We start from the raw sequence: 19787 nt of genomic DNA, 5'->3' as shown, positions 1-19787 counted from the left end.
CCGCACAATGGGGCCCCATGAAGTCTGAAGGGGAGGGAAAGATAAAGCCAGAAAACCAGTAGACTAAGTATGTGTACAAAGATAAAGCCAGAAAACCAGTAGACTAAGTATGTGCAAAAATGTTCTTCACCACGGTTATTTGTGGGTGGAATAATTTATACATGTATAAATTAATGATATTTTTCTACGTTTAGTCCAAATGTATGTTAAGATATCTGAAAATAGCTCCGGACCAACCCCTGTCCCTATCTTTTATCCTAAAGGTAGTGGTTACAGGCATAGCCAAATGTCCTGAGAAGAGGCTCTTAAATACTCAAAGGATTTTCCAATTTACCACCACATACGATGTAAACAATCACCCATACTGCTGAGTTGGGTAATGTCCTTTTAACTCTGAATTGTGTTATTTCAAGGCGGTAGTCTTAGATTTCAGATATTATTCACAGCAAATTGTAGAGGAAAAACAGGACAGTATGATTTATGATCTAGAAAGAGCAGCAACAGCTTCTAATTTCCACTCATCCTCTGTGTCACATGATATGCTTCAGAAACTCTCTTCAAATTGAGAAAATAAGCCGTTCCTAATTGTACTTAAATAAGGAAATTGCTCATTTATGAATCTAAGAAGACTAGAGAATCTTTAGTGTGTTTGTTTAGAATCTATGCCAAAAAACGTTTTTATAGGCACAAGCCTGGTTTTCCCTTAGAAAGAGAGAGAGAGAGAGAGAGAGAGAGAGAGAGAGAGAGAGAGAGAGAGAGAAGCTAATAAACCCAAATGTTTAAATAAAAAGAAAAAGAGGCCTTCACATGCAGTTACACACCACTCAGGGTTCTTGACAGGTAACTCACCTTTGCTTTGACCATGGGATTTTTGCCCTTTAAGGTCTGATCCTTTGGGGTGAATCTTTTGGGATTTGGGTTTTTGTTTTCTTTTTTTAATGACTATATTATTGTATTATTGGAGTTTCATATGACTCAGTATAAAAAAGAGACCATTTTCCAACTAGTTGTTTGAATTTCCTTAAAATTCAATTTCCACAGGTTAGCTCAAGAGAGCTTTTAAAAAGGAAATTCTATTCATGTTGTTTGAAACTCTTTAATGTGTACCCAATGAACTTACAATAGAATCCCATGCCCTTAACTATGGCCTACTCCCTCTGGACCCTTACCAGCTTTCTTTATGCACTACTATTCAGCCATACTGATCTCCTTGTAGTGTTTCAAATGTCACAGTTTCTGGCCTTGCTGTTCTTTTTTGCCAGAAAAGCATTTCCCGACTCTTTGCATGGCTGGCTTCATCCGATGTGCTCTCTCAGAGAATCACTCTTCAACATTCCTCTCTAGAACTGTTCCTAATCCCCACTCCATTATTTTCAACCCTGTCACCCTCTCTTTTCTAGCTGGCATCCATCGCAATCTGCTAATCTTGTTTCTTGATTATATCTGTTTCTCCCACTAGACTTTAAGTCTCTTGAGAACTGAGACCTTTTCTATTGTGTTCACCATTCTCTTCCCTCAGTGCCTGGCACATAGTGAATGTTCAATAAATATGATATATTGAGTGAATGGATAAATGATACGACATTGGCCTGTATCTATGATTTTCTTTCTGGACTGTCTTTGTCAAGTTTGGCATTGACTTTATGTGCCAATTTACTGAGGAGACGAGGGTGAGGGAATGAAAGAATGGGCTTAGAGAGCCAAGGACTGAGCCCTGGGCCATTCCAATATTCAGGGTTCACATAGAAGGGGAGGAACTAACAAACAAGTCTGACTAGGAGAAACCTGTAAGGTAGAATGGAAAGCAGTGGAGTGTATTGTCTTAGAAGAAAGACGGGGGAGTGTTCTGGAAGAGGAATCAGTTGCAGACAATGCCAGTACTGGTGAGAATCAATTGAGATGTGTTCTGGGACATGTCCATTAGGCTTGGCAATATGAAAGGAATCAGTGATCTGGACAAGAACAGTCGGAGTCAGTGATGGGGACACATTGGGACTGACTGGAGAGTAGATGAGCTATGAGGAAATGCAGGCAGATTGCAGACATCTTGTTTAGGAAGTTTTGCTGGGAAGAGAACCTGAGGGAAATAAAGTGAGCTCAAGAGAGGGTTTTGTTTTGTTATTTTTGATGTGTTTGTATCTTAAGATGTGAGATGATAAAGCGTTTTTTGTGTGTGTGTGCTGTTGGAAATGATCCAAGAGAGATGATAATGATGTAGGAGAGAAAGGGAATATTGCTGGATAGAAGTTCTTGAGGAGTTGGGCAAATGTGGCTCAAGTAAGATATTGACCATTGCTAGGTATGTGGACTCTTTGCCACAGTGAAGGAGGAAGGCAGAGAAAACAGTCTCCTGAATATAATAGGGTGTGAGTGTATATTGATTTGGGGTGAACAGAGAAGAGTGCTGCCCTCTGTAGCTTCTTCTTTTTTTTTTTTTTTTTAGATATGAAACTAGGACATTAGCTAGGCGTATGAGAGGGGAAGGGACGGGATAGGTTTAAGGAGAAATGAAGAGATTTAAAAGAATTATGTTGAAAAGTAGGAAAGCAAACTATATAGGGATGTGTGGTTGGATTTGCAATACTGAGCATTCCACTTGAATTTTAACATCATCAATTTGAATTGGGAGAGATGGATTTGGGGATTTTTCCAAACACTTGTGGTGAAAATGTAAGTTGTTACCACTTTTCTGAAGGGCTGTATCTTTCAATCCAGCGATCCCATTCTAGGAATTCATCCTAAAGATAGTTGGGCAAGAGTGAGATGTATATACAAAGATGTTCAACAGAGTATTTATAATTGATTGCAAATAATTGGAAAGTACCTAAATATTCAACAATAAGGGATTGAATAAATACATTATGAGATATTCATACAATGAGATTTTTGCAGCTATTAAAGACTATGTGTCTACATTTGTTGGTATGGATAGATGCCATGATGAATTATTGAGTGGGGGAAAAAATGTAATATCCAAAGCAGTACATAAAGTAAAACCCCATTTGTTGAACTCTGATGCAGTTGCTACAGAGTTCTCAGCTGATCCTGCAGGGTGTTCTTGAACTGGAAAGGCCCTTTAGAGTCATCCAGAATCAAAGCAAGGCCCAAGGAGGGAGTGATACCTTGAGTAAGGCAGATCCCTTCAATGGAGGGCAATCCCCAGTGAGAGACTCAGTGGTGGCCATCAACAGCCAATACTCCCCACAGCTAAGGCAATGAGTTCCTCTGTCCTGAGGGGGCATCTGGGTGGCACACCACAGCACCCATTACAGATCTAGAGTTCCCAGTCTATAGTTGTAGAGATAACCATGTAACATGCTGTATGTTCTTCTTCAGGATCTAATGAGATAATGGATATGAAATTGCTTAGTAAACTGAAGGACTACCAACTACAATGTGCTGGTATTCGTGATTATCTGTTATTTGTTGCTATCCTGCCTTTCTTCACCTTCCTCAGGCCTGAACAATCGTATTTTCTCTTTTCCCCTAGGTTTATTCCTGGATCATCAACACAGGGAAGAAATCAGAAGGAAAAGCAGAATAGAATTCTAAGAAAGAAAAAGTCTCGGTTTTTCTGCCCAACATATGGGCACTCTTCAGTGGGTCCTGTCAGGAGCTGGGGCCCTCTGCTTCACTTAGGTCTGGACTCCCTCCTCCAGGCCAAGACTAAGTAGGCTAGACTCTCAGAGTCCGGAGAATGACCTCTGAAGGACTTGAGCCATCTCTTCCTCCCTTATTCCCCCACTGAGAATGGGCCCCTGGATTATCTTGGAAACTAGAACAGGGAAGAAAGGAAATCCACCTCAGGCAACAGAATTTCACTGCAGCAAGAGGAAGTTCTGAGGGAATAGTCAAAGCCCCAGCGAAAATCTGAAGCATGGTTTAGAGTGGCCACAAATGCCTTCGTTATGGAGAGTCAGACAAGGGGAAAACTGAGAATATTTTCTTGAACTTTTCTAAGGAGAATTATTTTTTTTCTGTGAAGCTAGTAAACATTGCTTTAAAGAATGTGTGTGGTTGGGGAGGCCAGTTGGCTCAGTTGGTTAGAGTGCAGTGTTCGTAACACCAAGTTCGCCGGTTCGATTCCCACATGGGCCAGTGAACTGAGCCCTTCACAACTAGATTGAAGACAACAATTTGACTTGGAGCTGATGGGTCCTGGAAAAACACAGTGTTCCCCAATAAAGAAATAATTTGTTTTTTTTTTAAAGAATATGTGTGGTCACACAGTTGAAGGGCTAAGCAAATTACCTCCTCACCCCCAGATGGTTTGAAATAACAGCGGATAGAAAAAGAAGTGAATTAAGGCTCCTCACCCACATCCCAGTCCTCCCTGGCCCTACTATTGTTTTTCCTCTGCCACTAGCTGTGGCAGAGGGCTACGTTTCAGACCAGGGAATGCCTGCAGGCTGACTGACAGGCACTCAAGAGTGAGAGGTTTGTATTTCGCTGAGCGATGAAGCTACCCCATCTGCCCTTTGGCTCAGAACCACTCAAAAATGCTAAAACAACAGATGGCGGTGTCTGCCAAACAATAGACCACAAGTGAGTGGAGAGAGAAAAAGAAATCTAGTCACAGGAGAGAAGAAAATGATCTCTCTTCCCAGAAACACTCAGAAGAAAGAACACAGGCAGCCCTGCTGTGTACCCCCAACCCCCAGTAAAATATTGGTGGTGTGAGATCTAGAGGTACTGGGTCCCAAGTAGAGATCTAATTACTTTTACATATGTCTTGAACCAAGGTAATAGTACTAAATATGTTTATCCTGATTGTAGTTAAAGTGTATGATTAGGTACATCCAGACATGGAATCCCTAGACCAACACTGAAAATCAAGGGAACATGGGGGAACATTCACAATACGTCCTTAACTGAAAATAATTTGTTACATCATTAACATAAATAAAATGGTATATTGCAATTTTGGAAAACAAAATAAAAAAACTCTCAGTCTGTCAAGTGAAAAGACCAAAGTGTGACATACAAAATGCTAAATGTGTCTCTTGGTGATGGGATTATTGTCTCCTTGGTACTCTTCCGATTTATTTTTTTCTACAATGATCATATATTCCTACTGTAATCTGAGAAATATAACTCAAGAACAGTTTGGTTAGATGACCTGGTTCCCTGATTTATGAATACTTCTGCACAAATGTCCATTCACACGTATACGTGGTATGAATACCAGAGCTCTGGGTTGCTCCTTCCATCTCAACCAGGATCCCTTTTGTCTCTGGTGAGCTCCTGACCACCTTTCTGGAGGAGCAATCTCTTCATACTGCACCCCCCGCCTTCTACCAAGGTTTCCAGCAGATTCAGCTCCAGATTCTAGCAGATTCAGGACACCAGGGACCCTCCCTTTGGTCCCCACTGTTACTCTCTGGGGGTGGGGGGCAGGGGAAGAGGAAGAATACCATGATTTGCTGACCCACAGCTTTGCTTCTATGCCCTTTGGCAGAAGGCCTCACTGGTGCTGCCACATTCTGCAGGCTATACAGAGGACACCTCTAAGAGCTGAACCCTAAAACTGATGAGCTCCAGTGATATGAGAAAGAAGACATTCTGTCCGATGAGCACCCTCAAGCTGTTTGTGACTCAATTGAAGGAGGAAACAGGGGCTAACTTAACTGGCTGAGCTTCCATCTTTGTCTTTCCATCCTCACTTTTCGAGGCTTGAATTTCTCCTGTCATTAACTGCTTTCTTTCATCCCTACTCTCTAAGCATTTGAAAAGGCAATTTCAACAGAACAGTGTGTAGGCCAGTGTTTGTGTTCTCCTAAGCCCTTTCCTTTTGCATCCTGGGGGCACGTCTCCCATTCTATTGTTACTCTCTTGTAAAACCTCCTAAATTCTTAGCTCAGTGCATTGTCTTTGGGGGCTTAACTCTAAACATCACCATGTACCTGTAAATGATTAATTAGCTGTGTTTGGTTAATAACATTCAGTTCTGAGATTAGGAACAGATTTTAAAGCTAGACAACAGCTGATGACACTGGGTCACTTCAGTTTTGTTGAACGACAGCATGAAGGAAAGACCGAGTACTGCCAGATGTCATCAAACTAAAAAAAACAAACATAACTGGGTCCTAAGAGAAGCCCCTGGGAGATCTGTGTGCGTGCATGCACTCACCCGCGCGCGCCGCGAACAGACACACACACACACACACACACACACACACACACACACAGCAAGAGATTCTTGCTCTCTTCAAATGTTACTTATATTGTCACCTGCCGAGGCCCTGTGGGTCCATTGGATGGATTATGATTCTCCACAGCTCTTCACATCCTTAGAGCAAGTACATTTTATAAACTTCAAATCGGTGTTTTTTGGTTGGCCATGAATCAGAAATTAAGAATGCCCTGGAAAATCTGGAGAAAATTGGTTCCTCAATAGTGAGAAATCAAACAGTGTTCCCTACAGACCATATTTGTTCAACCATATTGAATAACTTACTCAATGCTAATTACATTCAGGGACTGAGGTGAAAAAGAAGAAAACTTCTTCCCTCGTGGGGCATCACTCCTGTGTGCTTTGGACAGGAACTCCATCCTGGCCTGTGCAAGTCACAAGTATTATAGATACTGAACGTTGCTCAGCTGTGGCCATGAACTCCCCCATTCAAGCCCTTTCACGCACAAACATCTCCTCTAATTTCTATTTTCCTAGCTTTTATCCCAGTGAGGATTGGAATTCTTTCTTTGAGTTCCAACAGCCAGAGAAGAGAGATCCTTTTGCTTGTTTTTCCAGCCCTCTTCTTCCAGCCCTTCAGTCGAACAGGATTCCTCTCCAGGTTTTACTGTTCACATAGGACCTTCTTTTGTTCCTGCCAAACTTTCCTCTTATATCCCTCAAATTGCTCTTCCCTCACATGGACTGGCTTCTTCTTGAGACCCTCATCCTCATCATTTCATTGTCCACAGTGTGACAGTGGCTTTACAACCATCTTTCAAGTTTCTTTTCATCATGCCCTCCCTATCATAAATGAAGATCCAGAAATATTTTTATGTATATTAAATACATAATATACAGAGAGGGACTCCTGTCTTCAATGAAAGAAAAAGAGGAATAGAGGCAATATATCTAGTCCAGTTACCTACAGATGTTGACCTTACAAAAGACTGACAGGTAGGGACAGGTAGGGGAAGGTTCTAGCCCAGAGCCACTACCTCTTCACAGTTTTCCTATTTGCAATTCAAAGCCCCTGCAGAATGACTGATGTAGTACACTGCTTTCCTCTTCTGAAGACAAAGAGATTCCTCTTTAGCAAAATCAGAGAATTCACAAATTATTGTCCTAATTCCCTTTCCTGCCCAGGTGGAGGCCCATCCAACATCTCAAAGGGCTGCTGTTGTGCTACCAGGGGAGCAGCCATTGCTATGAAGAAATGCCTTGCATGCCTTCCCCTTTCTCACTCTAGTGCTTTCTTCATAGATCAGCACCCCCTTTTTTCTCTTCCTGCATGCTTCTTCTCCCTTCTCTTAGGAAGAATATGATGTTTGACAGGCATCTTTTCAGGCATTTAAATTCTAATTATAGCTCTATCACTATCAATCTGTGTAGTTAGAGAACAGAACTATAACCAATAAAAGACGACAAATTTCATTGTGTGATTTAGTTCTTCACATCAGTTTGTCATTCTGACATCTTTCTGTTTAACCAGATGCTTTGTCACAAATTATAATTCAACTATTCAAAGGGCTGCAAGTAAAGTATTAACAAGACCCTTTCTCCTTTGGCAGAAACATTTGACTTTTGATTAACTTTCTAGCTCTGTTTTCCTGGAAACCTGATAAAAGAAAGTAAAAATAGTAGTGATTGGTAAACTTTAGGTGGACTGAACAACTGTAAATACAGGTTGGTAGCCCTACCTTTGAGTTTCCCTTAACTCATACCTGGCATGGCCCTGTAGGGACCACAGAAGCTATGCCTCTGGAGTTTCTTCAAAAGATGTGAGCCACTGAGGAGTATGGGGTTTTCAACCCAGGGTGACCTCCACACCATCTTGATGTAAGTCATTTCTTTTTCACACCCGACTCATCACGTGGGAGCCAAAGACAATAATTCCTGAACTTGGTATGGATGACTTTGTGGTCTGCTGCAAGGTCTTGCAGAAAAGGAACGGAGTATGCCCCTGTTGGCATACTTTGTATCCTGGCCTATGCTTCCTTTGGGGTCCAACGATGCCCAATGTGGCATGGAAGTCTTGTGAGTGTCCATGTTTGGTAGAGCCTTGGAAGACTTCCTGGTGGGTGTTGCAGGTGATGTTTTGACTTTTAGTGATTTGAATAAGAACATCTGCCTGTGAAACTGTCTGCATGAGTTAATAGTTCAGTCATATTTTTTAAATTACCAACTTCTCTTTACAAATTAAAAAAATAATTTTTATATAAAAATTAACAGCTTCCACTTGAAGACATTATGCCAGTGAAAGAAGCAAGTAGCAAAGGACAAATGCTGTATGATTCTACTTATATGAGGTGCCTATAGTAATTAAATTTATAGACAGGAAGTAGAAGTGTGGTTGCCAGGGGTTGGAGGAAAGGAAGAATGGGGAGCTGTTTAATGGGTATAGAGTTTTGGTTTTACAAAATGAAGAGTCCTGGAGACTGGCTGTACAAAAATGGAATTACTTAAAACTACTGAACTGTACACTTAAAAATGGTTAAGATGGCAAATTATGTTATGTGTATTTTACCACAATTACTTTTTTTAATTGGTAGTTTCCTCTAACCATTACATTTAAATCATATTTTCACTGACCAGACTAAGGCTAAAAGTTTCCATATTTTACTATAAGCAATATAGGAAGACTTTGTGTCATTTTTCCGATTCTGTGTTCTAATTATTGTTGAAGGTCATCTGTATTTCACTTCTCATCATTTGGTGGGCAGTTTCAGCCATCAGTCACGGTGGGCTCTCATATAAGTGGTTTCCATGTCTCTTACAAACACAAGAACACCGCCTAGGGGTCAACTAGGAACTACAGGCTACGCAGAGGAGAAGGAGGAAGCTAACCTCTGGCTGGTCTCCCACTCCTTGATAGGAAAGAGCACTTGGAAAGGCAGGCAGTGCTAAGCACCATCCATGTCCTACCATTCTTCTAATCAATAAAGTTTCCAAGATCTTGCTGCTATCAAAAGAAAGATCTCCCAATATTTATATCACTTGAGATTAGAATAGTCTTTTTATAGGATAGAGTAATATCCTATTTCTTGCTAATAAAAGCTTTAACTCCTAATCCTTTCTTACTATCTTCAAACAATGTAACATCTCCAGTGCAAATCAGGTTAAAAATTCTTGCATAAATTCTCATACCCACTTGTGAATGTAATCCAGAAGTTTGGGAGAGTGACCCAATAATTTTGTGTTTGGTAAATTTGCTAAAGACTGTATTATGGAATCACAAGGCCACAAAATATTACAACTTAAACAGCTTTAGAGACTAGCTGATTTAGAGACCGCCTGGAGATTGATGGGTCTCAACCACTTTAGGGTCACAGACCCCTTGGACACTCTGATAAGGATTAGAGGTTTTTGTATTATGCAAGGCTATTTTTACACAAAACTTTGAACACCATTTTTAAGGGTTTGTGGATGCCCAACGAATACCCACCCCAAAGTTCATAGATTGAGGATTCCTGCTCTAGTCCCACCCCATAATTTTTAAGTGAGGTTTCTGAGAAACACCACATGTGAAGAAGCAGGCTAGCAAAGCTGGATGCTGAAGGAGAATTTATTCCCACAAGTAATGTGATGCTGAATTAGGACCAGCCCTTGTAAAACCTATTCCCGGAGTGCACATGTTGACTAGGGAGGAACAGGCTGAGTAAGAGAGCAAAGAACTGCCCAACTCTGCTGAGGGAACCTACTTAAAATCAGCACCCATGAAAAACAAGAGTTGTCCAATTGGCTGGAAAGGAAGAAGAACAGAGTAGTTGGCAATCCAGGGACAGTCAGAAAGAGCATAGACAATGACCCATCAGCTGAATGAAAATGATGTGTGGGAGAGTCTGGCACAAGCAGTGATTGTGACCCAGTGGTACAGAGAAATAATAGCCAAAGTAGCAGAAGGGCAGCAGGTGGTGAAGACCAAGAAGAGCAGAGGCAACATGGGTCTGCACGAAGTAATCGAGATTATTTGTGAAACCCCTGCCCCGACTTCTAGAAAAAAAAAATCACTACAGGGGCCTAAAAGAAGACTGGATTTCCCAGGTGGTGGGGAAAAGCATTGCTCTTTAGGTTCTTGCTACAAATGGGACATTATGATTTAACAAAAAACAAAGAGTAGGAAGAGCCAATTATGATATGTTTTGGCTTGAGTTCCCCACTGAAACATGGCAGGAGTCAAATAGGCACTCCAGGTAAGTCTTCTGCAGCTGCTGTGTGGGAAATATCAGCTGTCATGGACTTTGTAGCAAGTCATGATAAATCTTTCTGAACCTGTTTCCTTGTTAAGTACCAAGGTTCTTTCCATCGCAAAAATCTGACTCTGACCAACCTGGAAGTCGCAGCTCAGCAGATTCAAATGAGTCATTTCCGAGTTGTTGGCATAAGCATCATCCTCTTTCCTCAAATATTCCCTTCAGGCATAATTCTTTTTGAAAATTGGGAAAGGGAGGTTACAAGAAGCTAGAAAGAAACCTATACGAGACTTAAAAAGCATTTCTTATAATTAAGAAAAAAAATGAAAAGGCCGACGATCAGAATCGGAGTTAAAATTCAAGTTGACTGATTCCAAGAGCATGCACTGCCAGAATTGGGGCTCATAACTGGAAGTTTAGAGATGGGGCAGGCTTCCAGTGGTTCCAGTCCTATTTCCCCGTGATACACAGCTCTGTGTTCAGCTTCATTCTCAGGCTGGGGGTACTATGGCTATTGCAGCAACATGGCCAAGCTTGGCATTGGTACATGACAATGTCCAGGGAAAAAAGACTCTCTCTTCCTGTGGCTCTCTCTTAAGAATGGGAAATTTTCCAGAAACCTCAGCAAACTTCCCTTTGAATCACGAAACAGAACTGGTTCATACGCCTGTTCCTAATCCTATGGCTGACAAGGGTGAGGAGATTATGTTCATACAATTTAGGCTTACCCTAAAGGTACAAGACTACATTGGGGAAGGGGTGAATATTTGAAAACAAAATCAAGGTTTGTTGAAATGATGAATGGCTGCTAAACAGATAAGCATCAGTGTGCCTACCACACACTGTATTTCAAAAGTCTTACTGCATTCTTTTCAAAATCACCTTTTGAAATACAATGGGGTGTGTGACCATGTTCTCCATTTTACAGATGGGGTAATTAAGCTCAAGGTCACACAGTTGGGTTAGAGCTCAGAACAAAGAACTTACTACTCAGAATCCACGGCTTGTCTATGTATATTCCAAAAGTTTTACATTTTTGGCTTATCTTTTGACCCAGAAAGTCTATTTCTGGGGATTATTATAAGAAAATAATGAATGGGAATATAAGAATAGACAAGAATGTTTACCCTAGTGTGTGTGTGTGTGTGTGTGTGTGTGTGTGTATGCTTTAAAGTGGAAACTAAAGTACACAGTCAAGAGCCCAAAAGTACACAGTTAATTAAATCAATAACAATGAAATATTATGCAACTATTATAATTATACTGTAGAAGAAAAGACAGTGGCCTGGAAAAGTGTGCACAGTATATTGTTACATAAAAGCAGGCTAGACTATACAACTGGGGTGAAAGAAAAGCAGATCTAGACAGATGAAGAGATATATACACCAACATTTTATCCGTGCTTATCTTTGAATAGTGGAGTAATAGATGATTTTAATTTCCTGCTTTGTGCTTATCTTTATTTTCCAAATTTCTTTGGTGAGAATATATAACAAAGGATTTCTGGTGAGAACATTATAATCAGAGAGAAAAAAATGTTTGTTATTTGTAAAAAAAATATGTTTTTAATTAAGTAATTTTCTTTTCACTAGAACATCGATTTTCAGACACAGCTGCCAGGGGGTTCCACGAGGGATTTCTGGAAATAGAGTCAGGGGTGATGGCAACAGCCCTGACAGTGGCCCTTGCAATAGCCTCCACAGAGCTATCTTTAAGCCTATGAAATCCTAGGATAAGAAACATCAACCTCACTTGGAGGGATTCTACAATTTCTACCATCAACTGCCTTCAAAGAGTGGTCACTGTATACGTGGATGATGAGCGAGGCCCAGTACAAGCTTTGGGATCATGGAGACAACAAACTACTACAGATGCTTCTTAAGACAACACTTACGATAGCAGTGATTTCTGAAGTTTCAAGTTCTTGGCACGTATTCGGCACCTAATACATGTTGGGTAAGTGAAGAGAGGTGAGGCCAAGAAAAATGATTTGAAAAAATCAATCAGTGAAATTACCAATGTATAAATACTCAGCACAATACCTGCTGCAAATTATATTAGGATAAAGGACAGAATGACTCTCACACGCTCTGCTTTTTTTGGAATCATGCCTGGGTCTCCTGATCACCCAAGTCTTGCGAAGTTCTCCCTCATTTATCCCAGTAGTCACCGATGAGAAGCATTTTCTCATCTGTTGACCTTTTGGCCCTGATCATTCCGTCTCCTGAACATACGGAAAGTACCCAGGAAGCAGCATAACCAAAAAATTCACATTTTCAGCCTCAAAGCAAAATCCAAAAGAAAAAAAGGCCAAAGCCTGAAGGAATGTAAGGACCAAAATTATTCAGGACAGATGCGAAAATGAAGTGGCCCACCCACCCCACATTCTTCAAATAGGTGAATGTTGGAGGCTGCCAGGTCCTGAGCTAGTATCATTCAAGAAGAGCACATTCAAGAGAACCCCGCTGTTTGCTCTGCTTTAAAGACAGACAGCCCCTCATAATTAGAAACAGCTTTATTCACATGCCAGATGTCCATGCTTCACTTCCAATTATTTTCAGAAACATCATAAAGGACCATTAGTGACAGTGTGAAATGTCCTTCTCTTTTTAAAAAAATCTGTTCACCCTTATGAGTTCAGTCTGATATGAAGATTGCAATCTGCTTATTCCTAGGGATTTGTTTGTTTGGCAGGATAGGGATGTGTTTGACTTGAACTTTTATCACCAGAAATACTACCACATATTTTGTTTTAATCACGAAGAGCAGACAGCCTTACAAAAATTGTAATAAAAGGTCTCCTTTCTCTCTCTCTCTCTCTCTCTCTCTCTCTCTCTCTCTCTCTCTCTCTCTCTCTCTCTCTCACACACACACACACACACACACACACACACACACACCACATTAATACCCTGAGCACTTCCTAAGGATAATATGCATATGAACAATTGAAAGTTCTTAGAAGCACAGGGTCCGTATCATGAAATAATAGTTCTTCTGAACTCTGCACTGGTCAGACCACTTGGGAATATAGTGTCAAGTTCTGGAAACCACATTTGCAAAGGGATATTTACTAATTAGAGAAACCCCAGAGAGTATATCACAGACTTTAGACTCCTTTAGGAGAGGGTCCATGTCATGCCCCCTCTTAAACCCCTGGCACAGTGCCAGATGCATAGAACATGCTCAGAAATATTTGTTGACTGAATGAGTAAATGAATCCACATTTTATGTCTCCTTGTTGAAGTAATAACACAGGTTTAACCTGGAAAATAAAAGATATAGAGGACATGACAAGGCTCATTTCAAATACTTACAAGGTTTTCATAGAGAAGAGGGCAGAGATTTATTCTCTCCTGTTTTCTGGACCAGAGCTAGGGCTACTTAGTTAAAAACTGCAGGAAGGCAGCTTTGATCCAGGATCATTATTGCTATATATATCCATCTTGAAAAACGATGGGATTCTTGGAGACATTCCTGGTGCTCAATTTTAATTTGAGTATTAGAGGGCTACAGAAAGAGAAATTTGGGTAGTGGACAAATTAATAATTTGTTCAAGAAATCTTTGTGCATGATACCAGATGCTGAGAGCAGGGTGGGTAGGTGACAAAAACAAAGGCAGGAGTTCTTCCCTTTTGAAGCTTATGGCCTATTCAGAAATGCACACAAGTGAGCCGGTAGTCACATTACACGTGGGGCCAGAAGGGCCATGATAAGGGAAGTGAGGCATCTCAGGGATGGGTGCTCAGGGATCCCAGAAGGCTTAGATCAGGCAGAGGATGATTCAGCATGCATAGAAGCCTGAGGCATGAACCACCGGAACCACCTGAACCCTGAGTCTTTACACCAACCACACTTCCCACTTCCAGTTTACTCACTCTGGGCCTGGGAAATTTTCTCCTATTTTAGCCCTGCCAATCATCTTTGATGGTCGAGTTTTGCTTTTCAAGTTCTCAGTCTCATTGCTAAGACTTATTTGGAGGTTTCGAGCCTATCTCATTCCTAACCTTGTCCCAGCTCCAATGGGTCAGACCTTTAGTAGACATAAAGTTCTCCAAACAGAGATTGTGCTTGAGCTCCTCAGCTTAGATGAACACTACACAGGGCTGGATGTTATAATGCCTGAACCAAGACCATGTCAGTGAAGCTACATTCAACCTGACCAGATGGACATATGAAAAGCAACAGAATGCAGAAAATGTGCTGATTAGATAGTGGTGATAGTCACACAGTCTTGTGAGTACACTAAAAACCTTAAAATGGTGAGTTTTATGCTATGTGAATTATATCTCAATAATAACAGCTTTTTAAAAAAGTAACAACAGAAGGCTCCTGGAGGAGGCTGAGCTTAAATATCTCTGGTTAAACTTTCTGCTTTCCTTATATTTATGTGAAGGGGAAGGATATGTCGTCTTTAGACATGATGTTTTTGCCACCTTTAGAAATTGCTGACAACCCACAGTCCTGTTAAGGCATTAAAATATTTTTGATTAGTGCTGACTCTATACACAGTCTATTAATTAATACCTAAATAATTACATGTTGCCAGTTTCATGATTTATAATTATAAGCATGCTTTTATATTTATCATCACAGGTAGCACTGAGTAGGGAAAGGACATCTGGAAGGACTGAAGGTTGGTCCTGATCTTGCCATTAACCAAATCCTCGGTGACCTTGAGCAGATGGCAGGGAGGAGGTCACAGAACCCCTGGCTTTCTTGCATTCTCAACTCTGACATAAGGGGCTAGTCTCAGCAGGCCAAGTTTGTCCCCTGGATTCTGGGAATCTCTAACTTTCAAAAACTTAAGTACAACCCTGAAAAGTAAGTAGGAGGGATTATTGTTCATATTTTATCCACAAAGAAACCAAGGACCACGGAATTCAAAGGATTCATTAATTTTGAACCAGGACCGAAAATGAGCTTGCCTGAGTTCTAGTCCATTATTCCTTTTTGGACTAATGTGTAAGAGAAATATGAACCTTCATCCCAGGAATTTACCACCTAAGTCTGTTAAACTGATGAGGGTTTGAAGCAAGATTGCAGGCTCTTGAGAAAGGTAAACGAGGGAGGCAGGAACGTCAGAAAAGACCTCTGGGAAGGAGATAAGTCAGGAGAGACTGTTTGGTGAGGAGTTTACATTCTCTAGAGCACAAGGAAAGTGGGAGTTGCCAGGAAAACCTGAGTTTTCCAACTTGGCAATTAGTACACAACTGAGTTTTTATAGGAAATTGCCCAGCTCTTTTGAAATTTCATGTGGTATAAATATGACCTTGGAATTCTACATATTAATTTAGCAAAAGACGGAAACATTTTGAAATCCCCCTGGATTTGGGGGATCTGCTTGCATTATTATTATAATTACTTTCAGCAAAAACTGTCTAATATAAAATCATGTTGTTAAAAGCAATTTAATTTTCTGATCTTTGAGGCTTCTTAATAACAAATAAAGCCTAAGCAGAGTGAAGGTGGTGTAGAAAAACCATGTATTCTGAATCAAAAAAAAAAAAAAAAAAATTAGCTCCTGGCACTGCATCTAACTAACTGGCTGTGTGCCCTTAGACAATTCACTTAACCTCTCAGATTTTCAATGTCCTCAACTGCAAATGAAGGAGTTCGAGGAAATCACCTTTCAAGTCCAGCTCAGTTCTAAAATACTACGATCAGGTGCCATGTACTTGACCACATTCTTCTCCCTAAATCTTAGGGATTTCTGTCTCCCCCAGACTGTACAAATGAAACCTTTCACATCACCCTCATTCCTCTTTGCCCAAGGAACAGGAAGCTTAGACACAGTCTGGTGCCACTTTCAAGAACTAGCTCTAGCAGGTGACCTTACTATGACTATCTACCCTGCTAAGGAAAGTTACCTCAGAGGAACATATTGAGCCTGACCTTGGCTAGAAAAGGACAGGATAGTATTGTAGTTAAGAGCATCGAATCCTGAATTTGTCACATACTAGTCACCGGGGGGGGGGGGGGGGGCACCAAGTTCACCATGCCTGGCACCTAGTGGACACTCAATAAGTTGAGCTGCAGGCTTTTATAAAACCATCATGAGAAGATAAATGTCACACAAGCTGGATTTCTAAGGGGAAATGCCATCCCTGTTTTCTCCAACATCTCTTACAAAATTGTTACCCCAAGGTAACAGGTCCAACCAGCCAGAGAGGGGAGGAAGTGATATCTATTAGTAGGAAGAACATTTGGTTCGACACTTAAATGAGTGGTGTAAATTCTTATGAAGTAGAGTGAGAGAAGAGGCAAGAAAGAGAAGGGATGAATGAGAATTTTAAAAACAAGAGAAGAAACAGAGTAAATGGTGAGTGAAAAGCTTACTTCTCATTTCTATTTTATGAGAAAAGGCATCTCTAAGCAAATTCTAACCGTTTTTTATCAAGAAGGAATGAATTAGCTAATAGGTTCCCACTTAGAAACATGCATGTGCATTTTCTGTGCATGTGGAGTTTGTTTAAAAATTCGGCATTGTATGCTTTTAAATACATAGATATATTCTGGACATGCACATTCCATCTGATATAATCTGTCTTCATCTCTTTGATATGCCATTGATTTTCTTACCAGCTTCAGAAGCAGAGCAGATGCCGCACCTGATAGTTGGGCAGCAGCTGTGAGCAGTTTCTCGTGACCTTGTCAGCTGCTGTGGAATGGAAGAGCAACTCAGAGTTCAAGGCTAGTCCATACAGGCCTGCAGCTGCCACATTCGGTTGCATTAAAGCCTCAACAAGCTGCTAAAACATGCACTCTGGATCCAGATGCCCTCGGTTCAAAAGTTGACTCTATTATTTCCTACCGTGTTTCCCCCAAAATATGACCTAACTGGAAAATAAGCCCTAGCATTTTTTTTCAGGATGACATCCCCTGAACATAAGTCCTAATGTGTCTTTTGGAGCAAAAATTAATATAAGACCCGGTCATTTTCGGGGAAACATGACAGATGTGTGACCTATGGCAATTACTTTTCTTTTTTTTTAAGAAACATTTCATCTATATATATAGATACTTATTTATTGGGGAAGGGGAACAGGATTTTATTGGGGAACAGTGTGTACTTCCAGGACTTTTTTCCAAGTCAAGTTGTTGTCCTTTCAATCTTAGTTGTGGAGGGTGCTGTTCAGCTCCAGGTCCAGTTGCAGTTGCTAGTTGCAGGGGGCACAGCCCACCATCCCTTGTGGGAGTCGAACCAGCAACCTTGTGGTTGAGAGGATGGGCTCCAACCAACTGAGCCATCCGGGAGGTCAGCAGCAGCTCAGCTCAAGGTGTCTTGTTCAATCTTAGTTGCAGGGGGCGCTGCCCACCATCCTTTGCAGGACTCGAGGAATTGAACTGGCAACTTTGTGGTTGAGAGCCCACTGGCCCGTGTGGGAATCGAATCGGCAGCCTTCGGAGTTAGGAGCACGGAGCTCTAACCGCCTGAGCCACCGGGCCGGCCTGGCAAAATTTTCTAAGGCTCAATGTCTACGTCTGTAAAATGAGGCTAATGATAGTCCTTACTTCAAAGTATTGAGGATTGAATGAGATATTGCATAGAAAGCACTTAGTCCAGTACACACCCACAGCCAATGTTTAATACATATTTAATTAGTATGTACTTTTTTCTGGGAACCCTGAGATTTGGGGTCTTATGATTGGTCCCAAGTTCAAGGATATGGGTTAATGTAAATATAATGTAAGAGTGTGTGTGTGGGGGGGGTGGGATTTAGAGAACACATTCCGTGGCCTCTGCCCCATATCAGTTTAACAGCTATTTGCTGCTATAATGTCCTGAATCCGAGAAGCCAAAAGAAAAAAAAAAAAGAAAAGGATTTTTTGGTAACAATCAGAAACATGATAAAAGTATCAAAAGTATATTCATTCAGCCATGCAAATTGTAAAACCATAAGCTAATTCTATTTGTTTGGCCTCAACTTACAGCGCATTGTTTTGCAAGAAAAAAATAAAAACAAAGGAAAACATTGAATGCCATCTGTGGAAGAACCACTAATCCAATATTTTTTCAAAATTTTTCTTATTGTGGTAAAATACACACAATCTGAAATTTATCATCTTAACCATTTAAGTGTACAGTTCAATGGCATTAAGTGCATTTGTTGCACAACCGTCACCACCACCAAGCTCCAGAACTCTTTCCATCTTATAAAACTGAAACTCTATATCCATTAAACCATGACTCCCTATTATTCCCTCTCCCACAGCCCTGGCAACCAGTATTCTACTTTTTGTCTCTATGATTGTGACTATCCTAAGTACTTCCTATAAGTGGAATTATACAGTGTTTGGGTTTTTGTGATTGGTTTATTTCAATTAACATAATGCCCTCAAGGTTCATAGGTGTACAATTATTTCTTTGAGACCCTGCTTTCAATTATTTTGAGTATATGCCTGGAAGGGGGAAAGTGTTGGATCATATGGCAATTCTATTTTTAACTTTTTGAGGAATCACCATACTGTTTTCCACAGTGGCCAAACCAGTTATTTTTACCCCATCCATCTCCACCATGTTTTTCACAATATGCCTATAAAAATTAGAGTCGCCATTTATTATACCAAGCAGTGTGCTAAGTGCTTTTTGGGCCCTGTCTCATGTTATTATCCCAATAGCCCTTTGGTTGGGTATCTTAGTGTCACACCCACTTTACAGATGAGGAGATGGGCCAGGTCAGAGAGGCAGGCTTGCCCTGGGGCCAGTGTTCTCAGCACTGCAATTGCCACCTCTGATCTGCATTGTCAAAGCTTAAGGACCTAGTGCCCTTGGGTTGGGTAGAAGGAAAAGGTGGTGTGCTGAGAATGGATCTAATGAGCACCTAGGGCTAAAGGGGAAACAGGGATTATGTGTAGGATCAGGGCTGAGACCAAAGCTAGAAAGGTACCTGATGAAAACTGAAGTCAAGCAGTTTTGTTTTTAAAATTGATAGGAGGATTAGGGTATAAAGGCAAATCTCTTTTCTCTTATCATCCCGCCCCATTTCTTACCATTTTACCACACCGGTGCTTTCTGGAACTATTGAAGCTCTAAAGCTATCAAAGATGTATCTGTAACAATGAGCACTGTTTAGACTTGAGTCCTCTTAAGCAGCTCACACTGCATAGAGTCAAGTGTTCTCTGGGCCAAATCATTTCCCCTCAAACATTGCAGTAGGCCTAGCCGTCTCATTATTCGAGGCCCCATATGATTTTTTCCACCTTCTCCCTAAGATTCAGAGTGCTTTTTATACAGAGACCTTCATGATCTAACCAATTCACCTGAGAAATAAGCAGTGGACAGCAGGTATTATTTTCAAATTATGGACTGAGAAATTGATATACAGAAAGAAATAAAGCTGTTCTGCAATTTGGAAAACCATCTGTGATACTATAAAAATGTCTCAGTGAACTCTTGACCATATAGATCATTATTTTTA

General features: G+C 40.8%; 1 long non-coding RNA gene across 1 annotated transcript; it reads left to right on the top strand.

The window, feature by feature from the left end:
• The first annotated feature begins 7821 nt into the window (after positions 1-7821).
• Positions 7822-18313, top strand: LOC308505790. The gene is made up of 3 exons (XR_013994622.1): positions 7822-8011; positions 11958-12321; positions 16951-18313. It is a non-coding gene; the product is annotated as an uncharacterized lncRNA (long non-coding RNA).
• Positions 18314-19787: the final 1474 nt, after the last annotated feature.

Source organism: Rhinolophus hipposideros (assembly GCF_964194185.1).
Source record: "Rhinolophus hipposideros genome assembly, chromosome: 12".
Taxonomy (NCBI): Eukaryota; Metazoa; Chordata; class Mammalia; order Chiroptera; family Rhinolophidae; genus Rhinolophus; species Rhinolophus hipposideros.
Note: the sequence above shows the minus strand (reverse complement) of the source record. Positions and strands in the feature narration are given on the sequence as shown.